Source organism: Pleurodeles waltl, chromosome 8, assembly GCF_031143425.1.
Source record: "Pleurodeles waltl isolate 20211129_DDA chromosome 8, aPleWal1.hap1.20221129, whole genome shotgun sequence".
Classification (NCBI taxonomy): Eukaryota; Metazoa; Chordata; class Amphibia; order Caudata; family Salamandridae; genus Pleurodeles; species Pleurodeles waltl.
In genome coordinates this window covers 755,342,544-755,365,145 of record NC_090447.1, presented here as the reverse complement: position 1 = coordinate 755,365,145, position 22,602 = coordinate 755,342,544, and positions in this window count along the sequence as shown.

Below are 22,602 nucleotides of genomic sequence, written 5' to 3'. Positions count from 1 at the left end.
GGGAGTGCTGTTAAACTATTTGTTGCCTGCCGGGCATTGATGCAGCAAGTGTTGACAATTATTTGTCCCTAGGGAGGTATTTAAACCTTCCAAAATGTTTTCCCAGTCAGCCACTGGATTCAGTAACTCCCAGCTGCATTGAGGATGAGACCTTTCCTATATTTCGTATTTTGCTTGAATGACTTCCATCCATCTTATTCAAAGCCATGCAGCTCCTGGGTCTTGCAGGCCTATATTGCACCTTACGATTAAATTGTCATTGTCACTTGTACTCTCCACTGTTAAAGGGAAGTGGTCACTTTCTCTTTGGATTTGTACTGGGAAGGCTTTAACCCTATGAAATAGGTGTAGAGAGACAAATACGTAATCTAGTAGGGACTCTTGTTGTTTTCCGAGTTGCAGCCATTGTGTGGTCACCGGTCACTATCCATTCAGCATACGAATGTTGACTGTTGAGCTCCAGTAAGTCTTGCTCTGCAGCTTTGGTTCCTTTTTGTCTGCAGGCTTCCTTATGGTTCAGATAGATATTCACTATCAAGACACTGAATTCTTCCATCTCAAATTTCCAGTTGTTAATTAATAGCGCTTGCATATAGGGAGAGTTAATTTCCAAATCTGTTGCATTGTTTGTTTTCATTAAGAGTTCCATAAAAGCTCAAGTCGCCCTTAGGCCGGCCTCTGCCTCCCTTTTTTTCCGCAGGTTTGCAAAATTGTGTGTAACCCAAAGATGTGTTTCGCTGAGGGTCCACGTCTCTTGGAGGCATATTATGTTGTGGGCATGTAGATAAGTTTCTAACACTGAGTCCAAAGCAATTTTGTTTACACCAGAAACATTCCATGATCTTGTTCTTATGCAGCACAGTCCTCCTTTCTATGCTCCCTTTCGTGCTAGGGGCAACCATGAAGGGGAGGTGCAAGCCAGTTGAAACAAGTGCTCCCATGAGGTGATATATCGGTGCACTGAATTCTGCGTCTCATAGGTATAGTTATTTTAAAATTTTGTGTGAATTGAGTTACTGGGTGGGCCTTTTGCGCCTGCTAGTACCGAATGGCTGGCTCTCATGGCAGCCGGATTGTCATAGGTGTAAGGATATTTCTCTGGTGCTGTCATACTCACATAGATTCACACTCCTCTAGTAGTGGCCCATGTCGGAGGATGTGGTCCTTAATCTTGGCATCACAGAATCATGCTTTACAGGGTTCCCTGCCTTCACTTGGTCCAGGCGGCAGGAAAGATATGCAATCCAAGTCCCTGCTGTTTATTTTGAGTCCCGCAAGAGACTAACAGATCTTAATAATGTTTGCCCTATTTAAGATATCCCAGTGACCCCTGGAATTGTAGGTAGGATGGAATGTTAGTGTGGCCTGCAGGACAGGCGATGTTTCAGCCTTAATCTTCCTTTTGTTGTGCTCCTGTGGATTGCTAGTGCCTGAGTGAGAGGCCTTAATAGATGGTGGTTATTGTTCTATTAGGAATAAACTCTTGTCTGTGCCTACTCTTGTGGATTCGCAAATGTTGGTGAAAGGCGACTGCTGGTGTAAGATAAAGTTGGACTGTTTTCTGTGCCGACAGCTGCATATTTGGGCATTGCAGAATATGGTCAGGTCTTTCCTGGTAAACTTCCCGGGGTTCTGTTGGCGTAGAAAGTGCATCTCTTCATGTGTTTGTTTTGTTCCCAGGGCTAGTATCATGAAGCTTGCCCTGATTTAAATCTATTTGGGATATGCTGGCCCCCGGCAGTTTGAGTACCCATTGCAGACCCTGCTCCCAGTTCGGTGGGCTGCTGAAGGTTGGAGAGCTTGAGTAATTAAGAGTAATTTAGGGTAAACATCCTACAGCAGGAGCACAGAAACAACAAACTAAGAGAGAGGGAGTGGTTGCTGGCTACTACGGTTCAAGTCCATTTAGTGATATTTTGTTAACACAAAATGCATTATCTTTCCCATTTTGGATACCAGGGTGTATTTTGCACCAAGAAAATAGTGCTAAAGGCTGGATTATGCTTCTCACTTATTTACATATAATGACAAGTAAAAATAGTGTGGGTGTGCTTAATCAGAGGGTTTGGCGCTCTGGGTAAGAAGGAAATATTAATGACTTTTATTAAACACTTCTGATGGTGCACCCTTACAAGACCCCACCCCTAGGTCTTCACATGTGCTATGCACTTAAAAATACCATTGATTATAAGAGGCACTCCTCCTTTCAAAATCACCAAGTTATAATGGTTTTATGTGTAATTGTTATAGGGACAATTTCCAAAGTACTTCTAGGTAGGTATTCTAGATGTACATTTATCATATTTCAGTAACGTAACAAAAAATAACGTAACAAAAAAATCATATCCAAATGTACATGCATAACATGAAATGGTATTCCGCAGTAACGTAACAAAAATCTTATCCAAATGTACATTAATAACATGAAATATTATTCTGAAATTGTGGCGTGAACAAAGTTCAAAATCCTAAATTTTTCAATCCCAATAGAGTTATAGTTTCCATCATTCTTAGTCCAGATTGAATTATAATCTCCGTCGTTGATGATGATTTGATGTCTAGTTTACCGCCTGCCGAAATTGTGGCGTGAACAAAGTTCAAAATCCTAAATTTTTCAATCCCAATAGAGTTATAGTTTCCATCATTCTTAGTCCAGATTGAATTATAATCTCCGTTGTTGATGATGATTTTATGTCTAGTTTACCGACTGCCAACACGTGTTTCGTCCAGGTTTATCCCAATAACTTCATCAGGGCCTTAGCAGGTAAATCCAGAGATGAGTAGGTATATAGCGTATTATCGTAATCCAGTTGGATTTGTCTGCTGATGTAGTAACAATCCAAGTGCAGTAAATTTGTGTTGTAACTGCCCAGCGCGAGTACGCGTGGCGCTGTATGGACATCAAATCATCATCAACGACGGAGATTATAATTCAATCTGGACTAAGAATGATGGAAACTATAACTCTATTAGGATTGAAAAATTTAGGATTTTGAACTTTGTTCACACCACAATTTCAGAATATTATTTCATGTTATTAATGTACATTTGGATAAGATTTTTGTTACGTTACTGCGGAATACCATTTCATGTTATGCATTTACATTTGGATACGATTTGTTTGTTACGGTATTTTTTGTTACGTTACTGAAATATAATAAATGTACATCTAGAATACCTACCTAGAAGTACTTTGGAAATAGTCCCTATAACAATTACACATAAAATCATTACAATTTGGTGATTTTGAAAGGATGAGTGCCTCTTATAATCAATGGTATAATTACAAGTATTTTGCAGTTATTATGAGTAATTACAGTAGTGAGAATTGCACTAGTTACGCCCACCCCTAATAATTGCCCTTATGACCGTCTTCACCATAAGCGATTTGTCATATTATACTTCACTTCTGCTTTCTCAGTTTATGTCTTGTAGTGTTTTTTCACACAGACGCAGTTGTATATACTTAAAGTGATGCAAGTTTGATGATCCTTTTGTGGGGATATCCAGGAGCTTTGGGGCCTTTTTTTGCAAGTTGTAAACTCGTAATTTTTGTAAAACCATTTTCATAAGGTTTTTATTCTGCTTGTTATTATTAACACTTGGAACATTAGGAACACTAGGGCTCAAAAGAGGGTTCTAAAGTGAGGCAGCCTACAGAATATGGAAAATGTTGACCATGCCCTTTTTGCAGGGTCTCCTCCAGATTTTTGCCTTCTGTTGCTGACATTAGGACTCTGTGCACATTTTTCCTGCTAACCAGTGGTAAAAAGTGTTCTCTCCTTTAAACATGGTAAAATTGTCCTACACCTAATTGGCACATTAAATTCACTTGTAAGTCCCCAGTAAAGGGGTACTACTTGTACTCAGGGCCTGTAATTTTAATGCTGCAGCACTCAATGTGCCACCCACTAAAGTGGCTTTTTAAAGCATGTCTCAGGGCTGCAGTTGCAGCCTGTAGTGCAGTATTGAAAATAAACGTTTTGCCAGGCCTAAACCTTCCTTTTAAATAAAGATACATACCCGTTAAAATATGCCCTAAATGGTCATAGGGTAAGGTGCACTGTGTTTAAAAAGTAGAGCATGCATACATAGGTTTTTCATGTCCTGGCAGTGAAAAACACATAAAGTCATTTTTCACTGATATAAGGTCTATCTCTCCCATTGACTAACCAAATAATAAGTCTAGATTGGGAGCAGCAGATAGAGATATGTTGTTCACACTTTAAGGAGTTGTAATTGAAAGTCCTTTTTAATGGTAAAGTAGGATTTTAAGTCACAGTTCTGAAAATGCCACTTTTAGAAAGTTGCAATTTAGTTGTGGTAACCATTTGTGACTTGTGCCAGTGTCCTTGTGCCAGTGTCCTGGGTCACAGAAATTTAAAATGCTCTGCAATAGGAGGTTGTGTATTTCTTCCAGACAGTGGCATAATGGGAGATTAAGGCCCTCATTACAACCCTGGTGGTACAAGACCGCCAGGGCTGTTCTGGAGGTAGCACCGCCAACAGGCTGGCGGTGCTTCCCAGGGCATTACGACCGCGGCGGAAGCGCCGCGGTCGCGGTTGTAATCCGCCAGGGCAGCGCTGCTTGCAGCGCTACTCAGGGGATTACGAGTCCCCCTACCGCCAGCCTTTTCCTGGCGGTTTGAACCGCCAGGAAAAGGCTGGCGGTACGGGGAGTCGCGGGGCCCCTACACTGCCCATGCCACTGGCATGGGCAGTGCAGGGGCCCACTGACAGGGCCCCGTGCAGCTTTTCACTGTCTGCTATGCAGACAGTGAAAAGCGCGACGGGTGCAACTGCACCTGTCACACGGCCGCAACACCGCTGGCTCTATTTGGAGCCGGCTCCTGTGTTGCGGCCGAGATCCCCGCTGGGCCGTCGGGCGGAAACTTGGTTTCCGCCCGCCGGCCCAACGGGGATCTCCAAATGGCCGCAGTGGGGGTGCAGCTGCAATGCCACCAAGGTCGTAATGAGGGCCTAAGTGTGTACAAGATTGGCCATCCTGGCAGGATGGCAAGGCTGGAATTGGGAATAAATATTGAACCTCCTGAGCCACTCTTCAGAGCACTCCTGGACCTGTGGACATCATAGAAGAATGGCTTCCCTGCTGCTTGAAACTGAAGACTGGACTTGTCTACTTTCATCCTAAGCTACCCTTAGTCACTCCAATGGTCAGTTAACTGACTTCCTGTTTGAGCTACAGGGACAGAACAAGCTCCAGAGACCTCCCTGTAACTTCCCAGTTGTCCTTCTGTAAATGGACCTTCCTGGATTTGCAACTGTATCTGCCGGAGGCCTGCAGGCCCCTGCTAGAATGAGTTTCTGATCCCCAAAAGGTGCCCCCCAGCTCTTGGACCCTTGACAGCATCAGTCTGAACTAATTCCAAGATGAATGGTGAAATTCGGAAATCTGGGCTCTTTCCAACTCCAAACGGGCCCGTCTGTGCCAAGACTCTGTCGCCCCTGATGGCTGTCAATGAGAATCTATGGTGAAGACCTGCTTTTCACACTACTGCGACTACCAGTGACAACCAGCAACACAACATCTGTACTTTGTGCTACAGTGACAACAGTCCACACTGCTTGGCTTACTTTTCACGTTGGAGCAGCAACCATCTGCGATGCTCTCCCTGCTACTTAGAGCTTCCTTCACCACAAACGAAACTCTTCACGCTGGACTGTGAGAAGGTAACTCTTTCAGCAGAACTAAACTGGTCTCTTTATTTGACCCACGCTCCATCGTGGTCAGCCTGATTGTGTGACTCCCCGGGGTCTAGCATGACTAGATGACCATGAGTGGTGCTTTGGGCTTTTAGGTACTACATCTACTTAAAACTTTCTCTAGTTCTACTGATTGGATTTTTGCATTCTGGTATCATTTTATTTATTAAGATGTACTCTATTTTTCTAAATTGGTTTTGGATTGTTCTTTTGTTTTGTTTTCACTTTATTACTCTTTGTGTGCTGCCTAAATACTTTACACATTGACTGATTGCTTTGTGCTAAGCTACCAGAGGGTTACGCATAGACTATTTTAGTGACTTTTGTGGGTCACTCTGACAAGAATTGTGGTTGTTGCCTGAGTTGGGCTTCCATGCCCCACAACCAATAACACCATTTCTTACAGAAACTTATTTTGCACAATCTTTACCTGTATTTTAAAATATTGTGGTGTGAAGCCATTCTCATAAGGGTTTTATTCTGCTTGCTCATTCATGTTCTGGCATTGCAAGACTCTCAAGAGGGTTCTAAAGGGAGGCAACCTACAGACTCTGCATTTTTTTCAAGCTTTGGACCAATCCCTGCCACTCTTTAAAATTGTTTTTGTAAAATGATGTGGATCTGCATACCTCTGGAAAAAGATTTCACATGTAGTCAAGCATTTCAGGGTAGAGCATCAACTAATGAAGGTCATCAAGGGGCAAAGCCATGTTCTCACCAATCAAAAGTCCTGCATTCATTTGATTGCTTGTCAGAATACCAATTACAAAGCAATATCGTCTGAAATAAATAGTATGGCACAATATTGCTCTATTGAGTTTCGATTGTCTATCATTAGCTTCAAAAGCGTAATATTTTTGTAAATTATATTTATGACACAATATTTTTGTCACCCACATGCAGTACACAACATTCTTGTACCGTGCCATCTATCTTGTATGTATAGCCCAGTGATACATCTGAAAATGTGTTTCTGCCCATTTGCATTTCCTTAGAGAACTGTGAATTTTATTTCCATGACAAAGTAAAGATATATGCAGTTAAAGCACAATTACTTTTCCTGAGAGCCATTAAAGAGCTTCTCACCACCAGTCTTTAACCACCACCTAAAGAATATAGGGCCGGATGTATCAAAGGATTTTACCCATTCTGTGCCTATGGGAAAAAGCTTTCGTACATATGGCCCATAAAGACTAAACCTCCTTTTTCGAGTTCTGGAGATCTTTGACAAACTTCATCACCCACCTCTACGTGAGTGGTGTGGTGTGCGGGTATTGATATCAGAATATATTTTTACCTAAATATTCTATCCTAAATATAATCAACATATTGGCCCTCATTACAACCCTGGCGTTCGGTGTTAAAGCGGTGGTAAGACCGCCAACAGGCCGGCGGTAAAAAAAATGGAATCACGACCATGGCAGGAACCTCCAACATAGACAGCCATTTTAACACTCCGACCGCCACGGTGGTACAAACAAACAGCGCGGCGGTCACCGCCAACAGACAGGCAGAAGACAATGTACCACCCACATTATTATGAAAGGCCAATCTGCCACCTTTTCCGGGGCGGAACCAACGCGAACAAAAACATGGCGGAAACAGGACTTGGGAGGGAAAACACTCACCTCTCCATACCCCAAGAGGAACCAGGACGCCATGGAGCCAGAACTCCAAATACTCCCTGCGATGGTATTCCTGCTCCTCTATCAGGAGCACGAAAGACGGCGGCGACGACCACGGTGAGTAATGCACCTGCAACACAGGTGAGGGGGAGGGAAAAGAGAGTGACAAACACACGCAACACACAAAACCCCCACCCACAACAACATACACACAAATACATGCTGCAACATTACATTTACACCTCCCCACCCCCCCTGGAAGAACGCAAGGACAAAAGGAAATGAGTTGAACAAGTGTAATAAATACAAATCCATTAGTCAAAACTTTAAATACAGTATATACAATTATGTACACCAACTACACAAGTTCGGATAGTGCACCATTCATAGTCCGTGGACCACTGGGCCCAAAAAGCATGGGTGAGGCTCACACTTGATAACAGACTTCAAACGGAGAGAACACTGCAGGGGCATCAGATCAAAATGAAACAGGCGCCTCAGGGGAAAGGGAAGGGGGGGCACCTCAGCCGGATGAGTGCACGACACCAGCTCCACGAGGGGGCTCCATGTCCACTGCTGTATCCTGGGGAGTGCAAAGCCACAGTCTCACAAGTCTTTACAGTGGGTGCTTTGTCCACTGCTCTATCCTGGGAGTGCAAAGCCACAGTCTCACAAGTCTTTACAGTGGGTGTTTTGCCCACTGCTTTATCCTGGGGAGTGCCAAGCCACAGTCTCTCAAGTGGATGCCTTTCTTCACTGGTTCTGGAGGGGGCTGTGTGCCCAGAGTGCTTCATCCTGCCAAGGACTGACATGGTGGATGTGATACTCCACTGGTTCTGGAGGGGGCTTTGTGCCCAGAGTGCTCCATCCTGCCAAGGACTGAGGTAGTGGATGTATCTCTCCACTGGTTCTGGAGGGTGCTTTGTGCCCAGAGTGCTTCATCCTGCCAAGGACTGAGGTAGTGGATGTGATACTCCACTGGTTCTGGAGGGGGCTTTGTGCCCAGAGTGCTTCATCCTGCCAAGGACTGAGGTAGTGGATGTGATACTCCACTGACGGTGGTGCAACATGCAAGCTGCCCAGACTCCTGGAACTGACCACCAGCCTCGTATGACTGACCACTGGGGATGGCAGCCATGTCTGCATTGGTGCCACTGGCTCAGGATGTCACGGGGCCGCTGGTGTTGCTGGCAGCGGTGTCAGTGGCATCGGTGCTGGTGGCAGTGTCAGTGGCATCGGTGCTGGCGGCGGGCTCTGTGGCATCGGGGCTGGCTGCGGGCTCAGTGGCATCGGTGCTGGCGGCGGTCTTTGTGGCGGCGGTACTGGTGCCGGTCTTTGTGGCGGCGGTGCTGGTGGCGGGCTCAGTGATTGCAGTGCTGGTGGCGGACTCAGTGACTGTGGTGCTTGTGGCAGGCTCAGTGACTGCGGTGCTGGTGCAGGTGGCGGTGCAGGTGGGGGTGCTGGTGGCGGTCTTGTCCACCGTGCAGGCTGGCATCGACGTGGACCTGCCCTTGATTTTCTGGCCCTTCCCCACCTTGGATGGTGGCGCAGCTGCCTTTCCACTATCCACTTTTGTTTTGCCTGAGCCCTTGGTGGCAGGTGTTTTTGCCTTCTCCCTCTGGGATGTGGGCAACTTTTTGACTTTTGGAGGTGGCGGAATGTCCTTGCCCTCGCTCAATGGAACACTGGCAGCCCTGATGCTTGGCGCACTCCAAAAGGCTGCAGTTGCTGTCACCACTGTGCCCGGTGATATGGTGGCTGAGGTGTTGGATTGGCACCTGGAAAGGTGGGCCCTAGGGGATGGACGTGGGGGGAGGTGTAGGGAAGAGGTCAATAGTAGACAGGAAAAGCTTTTTAGATACACTGGGACCTGTAGATGGAGTGGGTTTGGGAGTGGTGGAAGAGGTAGTGGTTGTAGGAGGTGTACGTTTGCTGACTTTGGGTGAAGGTGCATGGGCTGGAGGCTGTTGTGAGGTGGATGGCTGTTGGGTGGGTGTGTGGCTGCGTTTGTGTACTTTGGGAGGAGGGCTCTCAGACACACTGGGAGAGGACACAGGGGATGTGTGAATGGTAGGGGGGTGGTGAGTGCACATGAGCGGTGTGTAGTGATGGGCTTGCTGGTGATGGAGGTAGTGGCTGAAGATGTAGTGCATGCAGTTGTGAGTGGAGACGACACAGGTAGGGAGGAGGGAGACGTGGAGGAGGGGGACAGAGTGGAGGCAATGGATGTTGGCATGTGTTCATGGGTATGATGCTTGTGTGAGTGCCTGTGGGATGTGTGGTGCTTATGTTTGCCTGAGCCACTTTTGTGTGTTGAGGTGTGTGCATGCTGGTCAGATGGTGTGCTTGGGATAGGCTGAGGTACAGGGGATTGGATCTGGGTGGAGGAGGGTAGAGGGGGGAGGCTGGACACAGGGACAATGGCTGCCATCAGTGCTGAGGTCAGAGCCTGAAATGCTCTCTGTTGGGCTGCCTGGACAGAATGAATGCCCTCCAGGTATGCATTTGTTTGTTGCAAATGCCTCTCGACACCCTGGATGGCATTCAGAATGGTAGACTGCCCAACAGTGAAGGATCTCAGGAGGTCAAGAGCCTCCTGTCTGAGGGCTGACTGGGGCAGGGCCTGAGGTGCCTGGAGCCAAGGAGATGCCCACCCTGCTGGGTGAGCAGCCACGGGACACACGCTGAGGGGCTGCTGTGAGGGCGGTGCTGGTAGGGGGGGTGGCAGCTGTACCTGTTGATGCGGGGGACACAGAGGGGCCCACCACCACAAGGGAGCTCCCATCAGAGGAAGAGTCGCTGATGTCACCTCAGGTCCCCGCCGTGGAGCTCCCCTCACCCTCTGTCCCACTGGTGGCTTCAGACTCCGTTGTCTCACCCTCCAGGGCCATGTGGGATGCAGCTCCCTCCTGCTCTGGTGCCACTGCTCCTCCGCCTGATGATGCTAATGCACACAAGAACAGGGAGACCACAAAAAGGGTGGGGGAAAGACAGAAGAAAGACATGTTCAGTGCATGCAATACCACTACCATTGACCGAAACTAGAGACACAGCCCTATGCACTACGCCATGCACTTAGAGTTCCCTAATTGATCACAGGGACATGGGCTAAAAGGCCTATGCCCGATTGCTGCACACATGTAAGTCACAGGAGCCTGACTAGGTGTAGTTGGCTCTTACCACTGGTGGGGTTGGGGTGCCATATAGCCTGCCTCTCGAAGGGACCTTGCCTACAAAACTCACCTTGGCCTAGGGGAACCCACAGCCCACCTTCCCCACCCAGACACCTCTTACTGCGCGCAGAGTCAGATAGATGTGACTGTACTCATCCCTTTGTGGCTGCTGTGATGCCCTCAAGTGCCCATCCAACTCCGGATAGGCCACCTCCAGGATCCGGTACATCAGGGGGGTCATGGTGCGACAGGCACCCCTCCCACATTGGGAGGCCATCCCCAGCTGGGCCTCCGCCGTCTTCTTGCTCCAGTGGCGAATGTCCTCCCATCTTTTACGGCAGTGGGTGCTCCATCTGTGGTGGACCCCCAGGGTCCAGACGTCCCTGGCGATGGCACGCCAAATATCCTTCTTCTGGTGGGTGCTGACCTACAGGAATAGTACAGGGGAAAAAGGAAAATCTTTAACCGTCTGGACCGTCACAGTCATTGACCCACATTTCCACCCTTGCCCTGACGCACATAAACTCACCGTCTGCTCATGCAGACCTCAGTCCCCCGCCCTCCCCCTGTGTCTTCCATCAATACCACTCCAAACAGGCATTGCCGATACAGCATGCTCACAGTGTACTCACCTGTTTGTTTGGAGGACCGTAGAGTAGCGTGTACTGGGGAAGACCCCATCCACTAACTTCTCCAAATCCTCCGAAGTGAAGGCAGGGGCCCTTTCCCCAGACTCATGAGCCATCTTCGCTTCCGGACTGAGGTCACAGCAGCACTTGCAGTGTAGGTCCTCTCCTGTCGAAGGTCAGGTATGAAGTGAGTGAACAGACAGAAAATGGCGGTCACGTCCGCGCCGGTGCGTACCGTCACCGCCTGCGTACATCGTCATTGGCTCCTGGGACCCATAGGGTCCAATGTTAACCAATACAGGATTGCGCTGCGGTCTTCGACCACCAACCGCGACGGTGTACAATGCCAGCGCAGTTACCTCATATCCCCTTGTCCCACCTTACAGGTCAGGCAGCCGCCATTTGAGGGGGCCACATGACATTAATTTTAAATGGGTCACACCTATCTAGGCCTTCCATAGACACAGTGATGCGCACATTGCTGATTGACAAATGTGTGCAATAAACCTTTTTTTAATACCTCATTGTTGGCTGACTCTCTGCTCGCTGTTCTCATCCATTGGGCACGTCCGCTGGGGCAGGTGAGGAGATGGCGGCATCCTCCGGAGTACAGACCGCTGGTGGACCTGTCGACAATGGAAGAGAGACACGTAATAGTCACCTACAGACTTGATCGTGCAACAATCCATGAACTGTGTGCCCATTTGGAGCCAGACCTGATGTCACCTATCTGTCATCCCACCAGAATCCCCCCTCTAGTGCAGGTCCTGTCAGTACTCCATTTCCTGGCAAGTGAGTCTTTTCAAACAACAGTGGCCATTGCATCAGGGATGTCCCAGCCTATGGTCTCAAACATGTTGTCCAGAGTATTATCTGCCCTTCTGAAACACATGCGCAGCTACATTGTTTTCCCTCAGGTGGAGGATTTGCCCACAGTGAAAGGGAACTTCTATGCCCTGGGACATATCCCCAACATCATAGGTGCCATTGATGGGACACATATGGCATTGGTACCTCCCCGCAGGAGTGAACAGGTGTACAGAAACCGGAAGAGCTACCATTCAATGAATGTGCAGAGGGTGTGTTTGGCCAACCAGTACATCTCCCATGTGAATGCCAAGTTTCCTGGCTCAGCGCATGACGCTTACATTTTGAGGAATAGCAGCATCCCTTATGTGATGGGGCAACTCCAGAGGCACCGTGTGTGGCTAATAGGTGAGGACAAGGACCCTATACCCTGTGAATAGTTGTCTGGGTCTGGGGTTGTCCCTAAGGGTTAGTGTGTGTCTAACAGTTGTCCCTCGATATTTTCAGGTGAATCTGGTTACCCCAACCTGTCATGGCTACTGACCCCAGTGAGAAATCCCAGGACAAGGGCAGAGGAGCGCTACAATGAGGCACATGGGCGAACTAGGAGAGTGATAGAAAGGACCTTCGGCCTCCTGAAGGCCAGGTTCCGGTGCCTCCATATGACAGGTGGTTCTCTCTACTACTCTCCAAAGAAGGTGTGCCAGATCATCTTGGCCTGCTGTATGCTGCACAACCTGGCTTTGCGATGACAGGTGCCTTTTCTGCAGGAGGATGGTCGTCCAGAAGGAGGTCTTGGGGCAGTTGTGGAGCCTGTGGACAGTGAAGAAGAGGAGGCAGAAGAAGAGGATATCGACAACAGAAACAACATTATTAAGCAATACTTCCAGTGAGACACAGGTAAGATGTCACTGGCTCACACATCTCATACACTTGTTAGACCTATCATACGTCTGTCACTTTCACCCAGTGTATGGACCCTGACTTGTCACTTTGCCTTTCCATTTCACTGATGTGGGTCCCACTCTGCGACCTCTGCTATATTACCTCATGGACTAGAGCTGTGTGACATAGGTATGTTGACAATACAATCGACATTGCTATTTTCCTTAGTTATTGCAAATACACATTTGTGAAAGCACAGACTGACTCCAGATTGTTTTGTGATTCAAGAGTATTTATTTCAGTGCAAAATAGTGGAGGAGGTTGTAAAATGGGCAGGGGTGACGGTGGAGGATTGTCCATGGTAGAGTCCAGTCTATTTGTTTCACAGGTGCATTGTCTAAAGTGGCATAGGAAGTGGAGCTAGGGCAGTTGATGGATGGACAGGGTGACGAAGTGGGACAGAAGGATGACATTCAGGGTGGTCTCATTTCCTGGCGGGGGTCTTGGCATTGTTCTCTGTTTTTGTCCTGGATCTCAGGGACCGTTTGTTGGGTGGTTCTCCATCTGCAGGGGGTGGGGTGCTGGTGTCGTGGTCCTGTGGTGGTGCCACCTGTCCACTAGCACCAGCAGAGATGGTGGGCTGTTCATCATCCAGGCTATTGTCAGGGGCCCCTTGTTGTGCCACAGTGTCCCTCCTGGTGTCCACAAGGTCCTTTAGCACCCCTACAATGGTGACCAGAGTGGTGTTGATGGACTTAAGTTCCTCCCTGATCCCCAGACACTGTTCCTTCTGCAGGCGCTGGGTCTCCTGAGACTTGGCCAGTGCCGTTGCCATTGTCTCCTGGGAATGATGGTACGCTCCCATGATGTTGGAGAGGGCCTCGTGGAGAGTGAATTCCCTGAGCCTGTCCTCCTCCTGTCGCATAGCTGTCCTTCCAGTTCCCCTGTTATCCTGTGCCTCTATCCCCTGAACTGTATGCCCACTGCCACTGCCCCCAGGTCCCAGATTTTCTTGGGTTGGTGGGTTTGCCTGGGCTCCCTGTAGTGGTGGACACACTGCTGCTTGACGTGTCCTGGGGACAGAGGGATGGGCCCGCTGGGTGGGTGCTGTGCTGGTGTTTCCTGAGGGGGGAGGCTCAGTGGTGGCATGTGCCAATGTCAGGGGAACCGACTGTCCCCAGGTCCCAGATGGGCCGGGCTGGTCATCTTGATCCAGTTGGACAGAGCTGCTGTCATCACTGTGGGCCTCTTCTGTGGGGGAAGTGGACATGTCTGGAACCTCCTGTCGGGTGACGTTGGGTAGGGGTCCTGCAGGGGTGTAAAGGCATGATTATTGCATTTGTGTGTGCCATTGTGTGCAATGGGTGGGTGACCATGTACTCCAGTGCTTGCATTCTTGTCTAGGACCTTGTGTGATACTTGGTTTGGGGTCTGTGTGTTTAGCTGTAGTGGACATGCTTTGGTGATGGGTGTCCATGCTTTGTTGTTGCATGCTGGGCTTGGTATTGGGATGTGTGGGTTGTGATAGTGGTGCATATGTGAGGTGTTGGAGTGATGGGGGTGAGGGTGAGGGTGCAGTATGTGATAACATGCAGGTAGGGTGCGGGATGTAATAGTTAAGATTTGTCTTACCAGAGTCCATTCCTCCTGCTACTCCTGTGAGGCCCTCAGGATGCAGTATAGCCAAGACCTGCTCCTCCCATGTTGTTAGTTGTGGGGAAGGAGGTGTGGGTTCGCTGCCAGTCCTTTGAACTACAATCTGGTGTCTTGAGACCACGGAACGCACCTTCCCCCATAGGTCGTTCCACCTCTTCCTGATGTCATCCCTTGTTCTTGGATGCTGTCCCACTGCGTTGACCCTGTCTACGATTCTGCGCCATAACTGCATCTTCCTAGCTATGGAGGTGTGCTGCACCTGTGATCCGAATAGCTGTGGCTCTACCCGGACGATTTCCTCCACCATGACCCTGAGCTCCTCCTCAGAGAACCTGGGGAGTCTTTTTGGTGCCATGATGTGGTGTGGATGATGTGTAGGCTGGTGTGTGTTGTGATGTGTGAGGGGAAGTGTTTGTGTGTGTTGTCTGAGATGCGTGGATGTTGTGTGAGTGATGATGGTGTGTGCCTGTGGATAATTATTTAAGGTACATTGTTAATAAACTGTCGTACTAGGGGACCACTGGTCTCAGGAGCGAGAGCCCTCAAGCATCACAATGGATGACTAGTATCATCTTCGGGAAATGCTCCTCACCGTCTTCCGAGGTCATCCCCACGCATCCCGCTCCTTTATGACCTTGGGCTCCAACCGGTGGAAGATCAAGCCAGATTTCAGCCTTTGGCCTTCTGGCGTTGGTTGTGGTCTACCCCAGAGCTGTTATATGCGAAAGCATGCCTCGAGGTAAGGGACACCCTAGGATCCGATAAGATTGGTTGGTTTAAGGGTGTTAGAACCACCCTTTGTGCCATGGGTCTAGGTGCCCTTTGGCACAACCCAGACTCAGCTACTTTTCCTTCAAAAAAAGAGCTGAAACAACTATATTGGGAATGGGTGGTAGGCATAAGACACTCATCCCTTATAGGTAGTTCCCTTACAACAACATTTGTACACGTGAAAGATGTCTCTGCAATTGAAATGTATTGGGATGTTATTACAAAACCTATGGACCGCAAATTATATCACCAAGTTAGAGTGGGCTCAATACCATTAAGGTGTTTAACCTCAACCTGGGGCATTGGAGGCCCAGACAAATGCCCATTGTGTACTGAAATGCGGGAAAATGTGAGCCATTTGTTCTTTGTCTGTCCATTATATGCTGCCCCAAGGAAGAAGTGGTTGGTACCCCTATGCAAAAGTCTGGGTACACAATCGGCCGAGACTGCTTGTAGGATCCTTAAAACTGATCTTTCACCTACTATAGCAATAGGGGTGGCCAAATTCCTGGGGTGGGCATGGATAATTCGTTCTGAACTACTAAAACAGTTACATGTTTTAGATAAGTAAAATATCTTGAACATTAGAACTGAGTTTTTAAAGTAATGTACTTCCTTTTTTAATATGTTAAAATATTTAACAAATGAAGCATTAGTAGCTTTTATGAAATATTGTATTTATTGTTTTAATCGTTAGCACTGTTAATTTTATAAGTATTATGACGTGTAGCATGTCTTTTATGATGAAATATCGAATAAAGACTTCATTGACTTGACTTGACTTGTTAGACGGGTGTTAGAGAAGTAAATCTCACCACTATTATTTATTGCATTTCCCCAAGTTTACTCCAGAACTAAGTTGAAATGGTTATTTTACTCACTCATGTTTTGCACTTTACCCAATATTTGTAAGACTGACTTTAGAATAGTAAATCTCAGCTGTATCATTTATGCGTTTTGACCAATATTAGTTGAATTCAGGTAGTTTCCATAATGTTTATGAGACTGCAGTTACAGTAGCAAATCTCATCTCCTTTAATTTATGCACCATCTCAAATTATTATTAGAGGAGTGTTAAAATAGTTAATCATAGCACTTTCATTTATAAACTTTCCCTAGTTTTATTTGAATTAGAGGTAGACTTGTCAATCAAACCACTCTGATGTATGCATTTTCCACATTGTCTGTGAGACTATAGATAGAATAGTTAGCTGTACATGTGCCAACTCCCCCATATATGCACTTTCCAAACTGTTTTTGAGACACAGTAAATGTGACAACTTCCACATAATGTACTTTCTCCAATGTTCGTTTGCCTTCAGTTAGAATATTAACCAACGGTCCCCCTCAATTTATGTGTTTTTTTTTTAACTTATGTATTTTAATGTTTGTAGGATTGTAATTGATACAGTCTGCAAAAGCATTTTTCACTTTGTGTTGGTGATTTTTCTGTTGTTTTTGAATTTTTCAAAATGATTTATAGTGATTTATTTTATTTAGGAAATATGTTTAAAAGCTGTTTAATACATTATCATTTACAGTATTTAAAATGGCAGAATGATTACGGAATGAGTGTTTTGATGTATGCATTATAATTGAATTTATAATAATTGTATACATTTAAATACTATGATTGTGACGTTATAAATAAATTAATGAAGTACAGTAAAAAAAATAAAAAAAAAACAAAAACTGTTGTACTAGGGGACCACTGGTCTCAGGAGCGAGAGCCCTCAAGCATCACAATGGATGACTAGTATCATCATCGGGAAATGCTCCTCACCGGGCTGGCACTGCAATGCCTGGTGGGCACCCCAAGCGGGGGGCTCCAGACCATACTCATCTAATCGTGACTGGTGGAATCTACTGTGTAGTCAAAGATGCTTACATTCAGGCACCAGTAAACAAAAGAGAGTCAAAAAATAGTTAAAATTGGTTATTCATCTCACAATCAACATCATAATTTAATCAGTATAATGAAAATGAAGTCCAAGACTTAAACCAAAAAATTGAAAGTCATATGTAGAGTATAATGCTCATGTTACTTTCACAAAATAATATAATCTCAGAGGACTCCAGATTGACAAATTATGTCGCTGGACCAACACTATGGACCTACCCTCTGGAACGGTATTGTTCCCTTGGGAAGCACGTTCCTGGGACTCAGATTGACAAATTATGTCACTGGTCCAACACTATGGACCTACCCTCTGGAACTGTATTGTTCCAGAGGGTAGGTCCATAGTGTTGGACCAGCGACATTCCAGAGGGTAGGTCCATAGTGTTGGACCAGTGACATAATTTGTCAATCTGAGTCCCAGGAACGTGCTTCCCAAGGGGCCTGTTCTCGATTTGGGGATGGGTGACCTGACTTTACCAGTGTACTTAAATGTAAGTAACCGGTTTATCTACCCTAAATAGAGGTGGTTTTTCTTTTTTGTTTGTGAAGAGGTGATTTATAATTGATTGGTCCTGATGAAGCGTCAATGGATCCAGCTGGACCGATAGACGCGAAACATGTCGACCCGAACTTAGAGGCCCTATAAAAATTTTGAGTCCTCTGAGATTATATTATTTTGTGAAAATAACATGAGCATTATACTCTACATATGACTTTCAATTTTTTGGTTTTAGTCTTGGTCTTCATCTTCATTATACTGATTAAATTATGATGTTGATTGTGAGATGAATAACCAATTTTAACTATTTTTTGACCTCTCTTTTGTTTACTGGTGCCTGAATGTAAGCATCTTTGACTGCACAGTAGATTCCACCAGTCACGATTAGATGAGTATGGTCTAGAGCCCCCCGCTTGGGGTGCCCACCAGGCATTGCAGTGCCAGCCCGGTGAGGAGCATCTCCCGATGATGATACTAGTCATCCATTGTGATGCTTGAGGGCTCTCGCTCCTGAGACCAGTGGTCCCCTAAGACGACAGTTTATTTTTTTAGAACAGTGTACCTTAAATAATTGACTACAGTTTGGGAGATCGTACACTGGACCATATAACCTCCCGGTCCCTCCCCCGCTTTGTTTGAGATTTGTGTGCCTGTGGATGCCAGTATTGTTGATAGTGGTGTCTCTCTCTATGCTTCTTTCTCAATTTGTGTTGTAGGGGTTTGTGGGTGATGTGGGTGTGTGTTTTAAATTGTATTGTGTGTTTGGGAGTGGTGTGTGTATGTGTATCAGGTGTGTGTATTTTGAATAGTCCAATGTGGTTGTGTTTTGTAAATGTGTGTGTATTTTGAGCGCGACAGTGTGTACCACCAATGGAATACCGCAGTTGAAAGACCCCCGCGTGGATTCGTGGGTCGTGATAGTGTGGGCATATTCCTGTTGCCGTGACGGTGTCGGTTTTGTTATCGCCAGTTTATCACTGAACTTTGGTGTGGCGGACTTGTGTGGGTGTCTGTATTTTGGCGGATTCCGGCCTGTGGTCGTAATAGCTGTAGCGGAATTCCACCGCACCAGCTGTGTGTTGGCTATCTTCTGTACGGCGGTAAGCGGGATTTACCGCCAATGTTGTAATGAGTACCATTGTCTTTTTGGAGTTAGTGGAAGAAAATCTACACCCAATAGGATGATGTTTTTGTAAATGTTATTTAAGGTTAGGGGTTGGATCACAAAACATTTTCGACTAGTGCTATTTCGTGTTTTTGGTGGTAAGTTAAGACAGTGCTAGGTGCAAAAATCTTTTACCAGCATATTATGAAAAGATTCAGAGGTGGTAATGTGTGACACAAACGTTTGTGCATACTTGTTTATTATGTGTTTGGATATTTGTTGTGCTGCTCTTTTTTTGTACCATACTATTGCAGTGTTATTTGTTGTATACTACTGCAGTGGTTGTTTTGAGTTCTGATTTAACTGTTTTTTTGCGGTGTGTTCTATTACGTTTGTTGTTTTGTGTATGTTGTGCTATATTATGCACTGTTACTTTAGTTATGCCAAAAGTGGTACATCTGTTCTCTCCATAGGCACCCTTCCAATGATCATCACCCCGGAGTGCTCTTCTTCAATATGGTGTACCTAACAGCTTGACTCAGAGACTTGTATTTGACAGTCAGGTTCATCAACAATTGCATTACAGATTTCCGCTCCTCTTGGAAAGTGAGGTTTAGGCGCCCCAACCATGCTGATCTGTTCACCTCACCTTCACAGCCACCTTGACCTCTGGGTTTAAAATGTACCCTGATTTTTTTCTTGTATTGTATGGATAAGCCATTTGAATAAACATACAAACAGCACCAAGACAGAAATGAACGACATAAAAGTCCCAATAAATATAGAAAGACACAAATGTAATAAGAAACGTGAAGAAATGAAAAAATAAATTGAAAGTAAGCTTCAGAAGCTACAAAGAAACCAAAAAACGTCTGTAGGAAGACATTGAGAAAAAGTATGATGCAGCAATGTTTTTAAAATGTCAAAGGGTTAGCCATAGGATAGATCAGGACGCAGGCACCCTCTTTGGCGAACTGGTGGGTTAACAACGCCATACAAAGTTGGTGATTGGTCTTAACATTTTTGAGAATATGGTGAAAAGTTTTGGCTGTGAGGCGGATATTTAGTCCGGGCACAAAAATGCTTGTTTGTGCATGGATTTCATTAAGAGTCACCCCTGGCATTTAACCTGCAACTCCTGGCACTGCTCTTGCAACCTCTGCTCGTAGAGTGCCACAAAGGAAGAGCTATTGTGCAAATGTTATTGTCTTATTTTAACGAAGTTGGTTTTCAAACACAGCAGTTGTTTGAGACTGAGCTTGCTGTACACAGGGAACAGTTACAATTCATTAAGCTGACACGTTTGCCGTCTGTTCAGCCAGGTCATGGTAACTTGGTGCACGAAGTCCAGCATTTTCACCTAGCCTCACAGGTGAATTTCTTGCGGGTTTGTGAGAGCAACAACTTCAGAATCATGACAATGGACAGAAACGAGCCCAGAAAATTGACCTGCCATCCGTGATGGACACGAAAATAAGAGGTAGGAAGTCAGTAAAAGTGACATTTTCTGCTATTTATCGTTGGTGGGAGTTGGTGAGATTAACTGCTCAACATTTTGAACTGTTGTTGCTGTAGCTACCATGTAGCTCTATATCACATGCAAGATAATCACCCAGCTTTGCTTTATTATCCAACTGCGGTTATCATGCTTCTATTTTTGAACCCACAGTTACAATGTCAAAAGTATCAGTGCCAGTTAAGGGGTATCCCTAATGTTTTGCTTTTATCTACAACTTCTGAACATCAGCCCCTAGGATTTCACTGACTGGATTAAAACATTACAGCCCCCTTTTACTATGTTTGCAAAATTCTCAACTTTCCCTAAAATATCCTGGTCTGGAGCTAGAATAGCTAAGCTTGGTGTTTACATGTACCTTATAGAAAGCTGCACCTGCCCCACTCTGTGGCAGAAAGATCCGAGAGGCGTAACTGGCAAGTAGTGCAAAGTTCTAACTGCACCATTAAGCAAATCCTCATTTAGGTACTGCCCTGGGTTGGCGCATATTGCAGCTTTAGCCAATGCTCAGGTAGGTCGAAGTTGGCATTAGCACCAGCCTCCAGTGACCACTGGAGCGTCAGGCTTGGCATTCTAAGTAGCTTAGAAGTCACCTTTTACAGCATGGTGCTCACATGATGGGACTTCTCTTCTATAAATAACTGTTATAGATTTGTTAGTTCAGTTGGATTGGTGCTGAAACCATTTTCAGAGATTGCTGACTGCCACCAATGTCACACAAAGAACAAGTGTAGTAAATGTGGCGACCCATTGGGCATGTGTGGTATATATCTAGTAGTGTATTTTGAATTACTGCTGTGGTAGCACACTGTCATTTACAGACAGCAAAGTTTCCATTGACATGGCCACTAAATTTGCACAGACTTTGAGGTTTACAAATACAACTATATAGCACACAAACGATAACGTGTGGAATTCAGATTTAAGTTAATATATATGGTTTGCACATAACCAAGGAAAATCCTGTGATTTGTTTTGATCCAAGTAGAAACTTTGTTTCCATCACACTTCACAATTACAAAAAATGTGCATCATTTGTGTTTTTCTGATTGCTGGGCACTCCAAGGCAGACTGTGAGCCTGTGCCTACTCTCTCCAGCTCGGCAACACAGAGCCGGGCTGGAGAGACCCTACTGCGCATGTGTGTTTGGCCGGTTCAAGAAAGACGGCCAAACATACATGCTCACTGAGGGGAGTGAACAGGGCACTCCCCTCATCCTTGTCACCCCCAATGCCCCTCCCTTCAACAAATAAAACAATAATAAACATGGTTTATTATTGTTTCATTTGTTAAAGGATTTGCAGCAGCTGCTGCTGGGGGGGGCAATGCTTCTCCGCCCTAACGGAGGAGCCACTGCTAGTTGTAACCCCTTTCCCCAACATACACACACACACACTTCTACTTCCAGCTCTTATGTTCGGATGGATCAACTGAAGTGAAGCTGGAACTTAAATCCCAGTACGGGTCTAGCTGATAAACAAAAATCCAAGATTGGAACCTCCCCTCTGATGACCACAAGCAAGTTACTGTCTGTGAAGTGGAGTGCTTTCTGCATAGAGCAGCAGGAATCTTCTTTTATCCCACCAGACCTCACACTCTCACAGCCTTACAGCTTGCTAAGGCTGGCCTTTCTGTGGGCCTGCTCTCTGTCCGGTAGATCACAGCAGACCCAAAGACAAAATTAACAGTTCCTGGGGGGATTAAGTTGGGCATGGTGGTAAAAGGTGACATGATGTCTTTCCTGTAATATCACCAAGTCAAAGGGCATGTGATGTCACTTCCTGTGATGTTGTCCATGATCAAAGGACACATGAAGCTATTTCTGCAACCCCTGGGATTTTGGTGAATTAACGTCATGTGTTTGTGAAAAACAGAGTGGATATATCACAAACTATGTCCTAGGAATATAAGATTGTCCATGGGGTATTATTAGGTTTGGTGTCTGGGGTGTGTGGGAGGAGCGCAGTGATGGTAGGTGAGCATGTCAGCTATACACGAACAGGTGTTTTTTCACAAAAGTGTGCATCAATTTTCTTCATTTCCTCATTGTTGAATCGGTGCCTCTATGAACTTTGAGCACCTTGGGGCATAGTTAAGCGTCCCTAGCACCATTCTGACAACACATTAGCATCATTTTTTTAACGCTAATGTGGCATTAGAAGGCCAAAAACGCTGCGCCATGTTTACGTTTATGCTACACAATGGGCCTCATTAGGACCTTGGTGGAGGGGATTACTACGTCCCAAAAGTGACGGATATCCTATCTGCTGTTTTACAAGTTCTGTAGAATATAATGGAACTTGTAATACGGG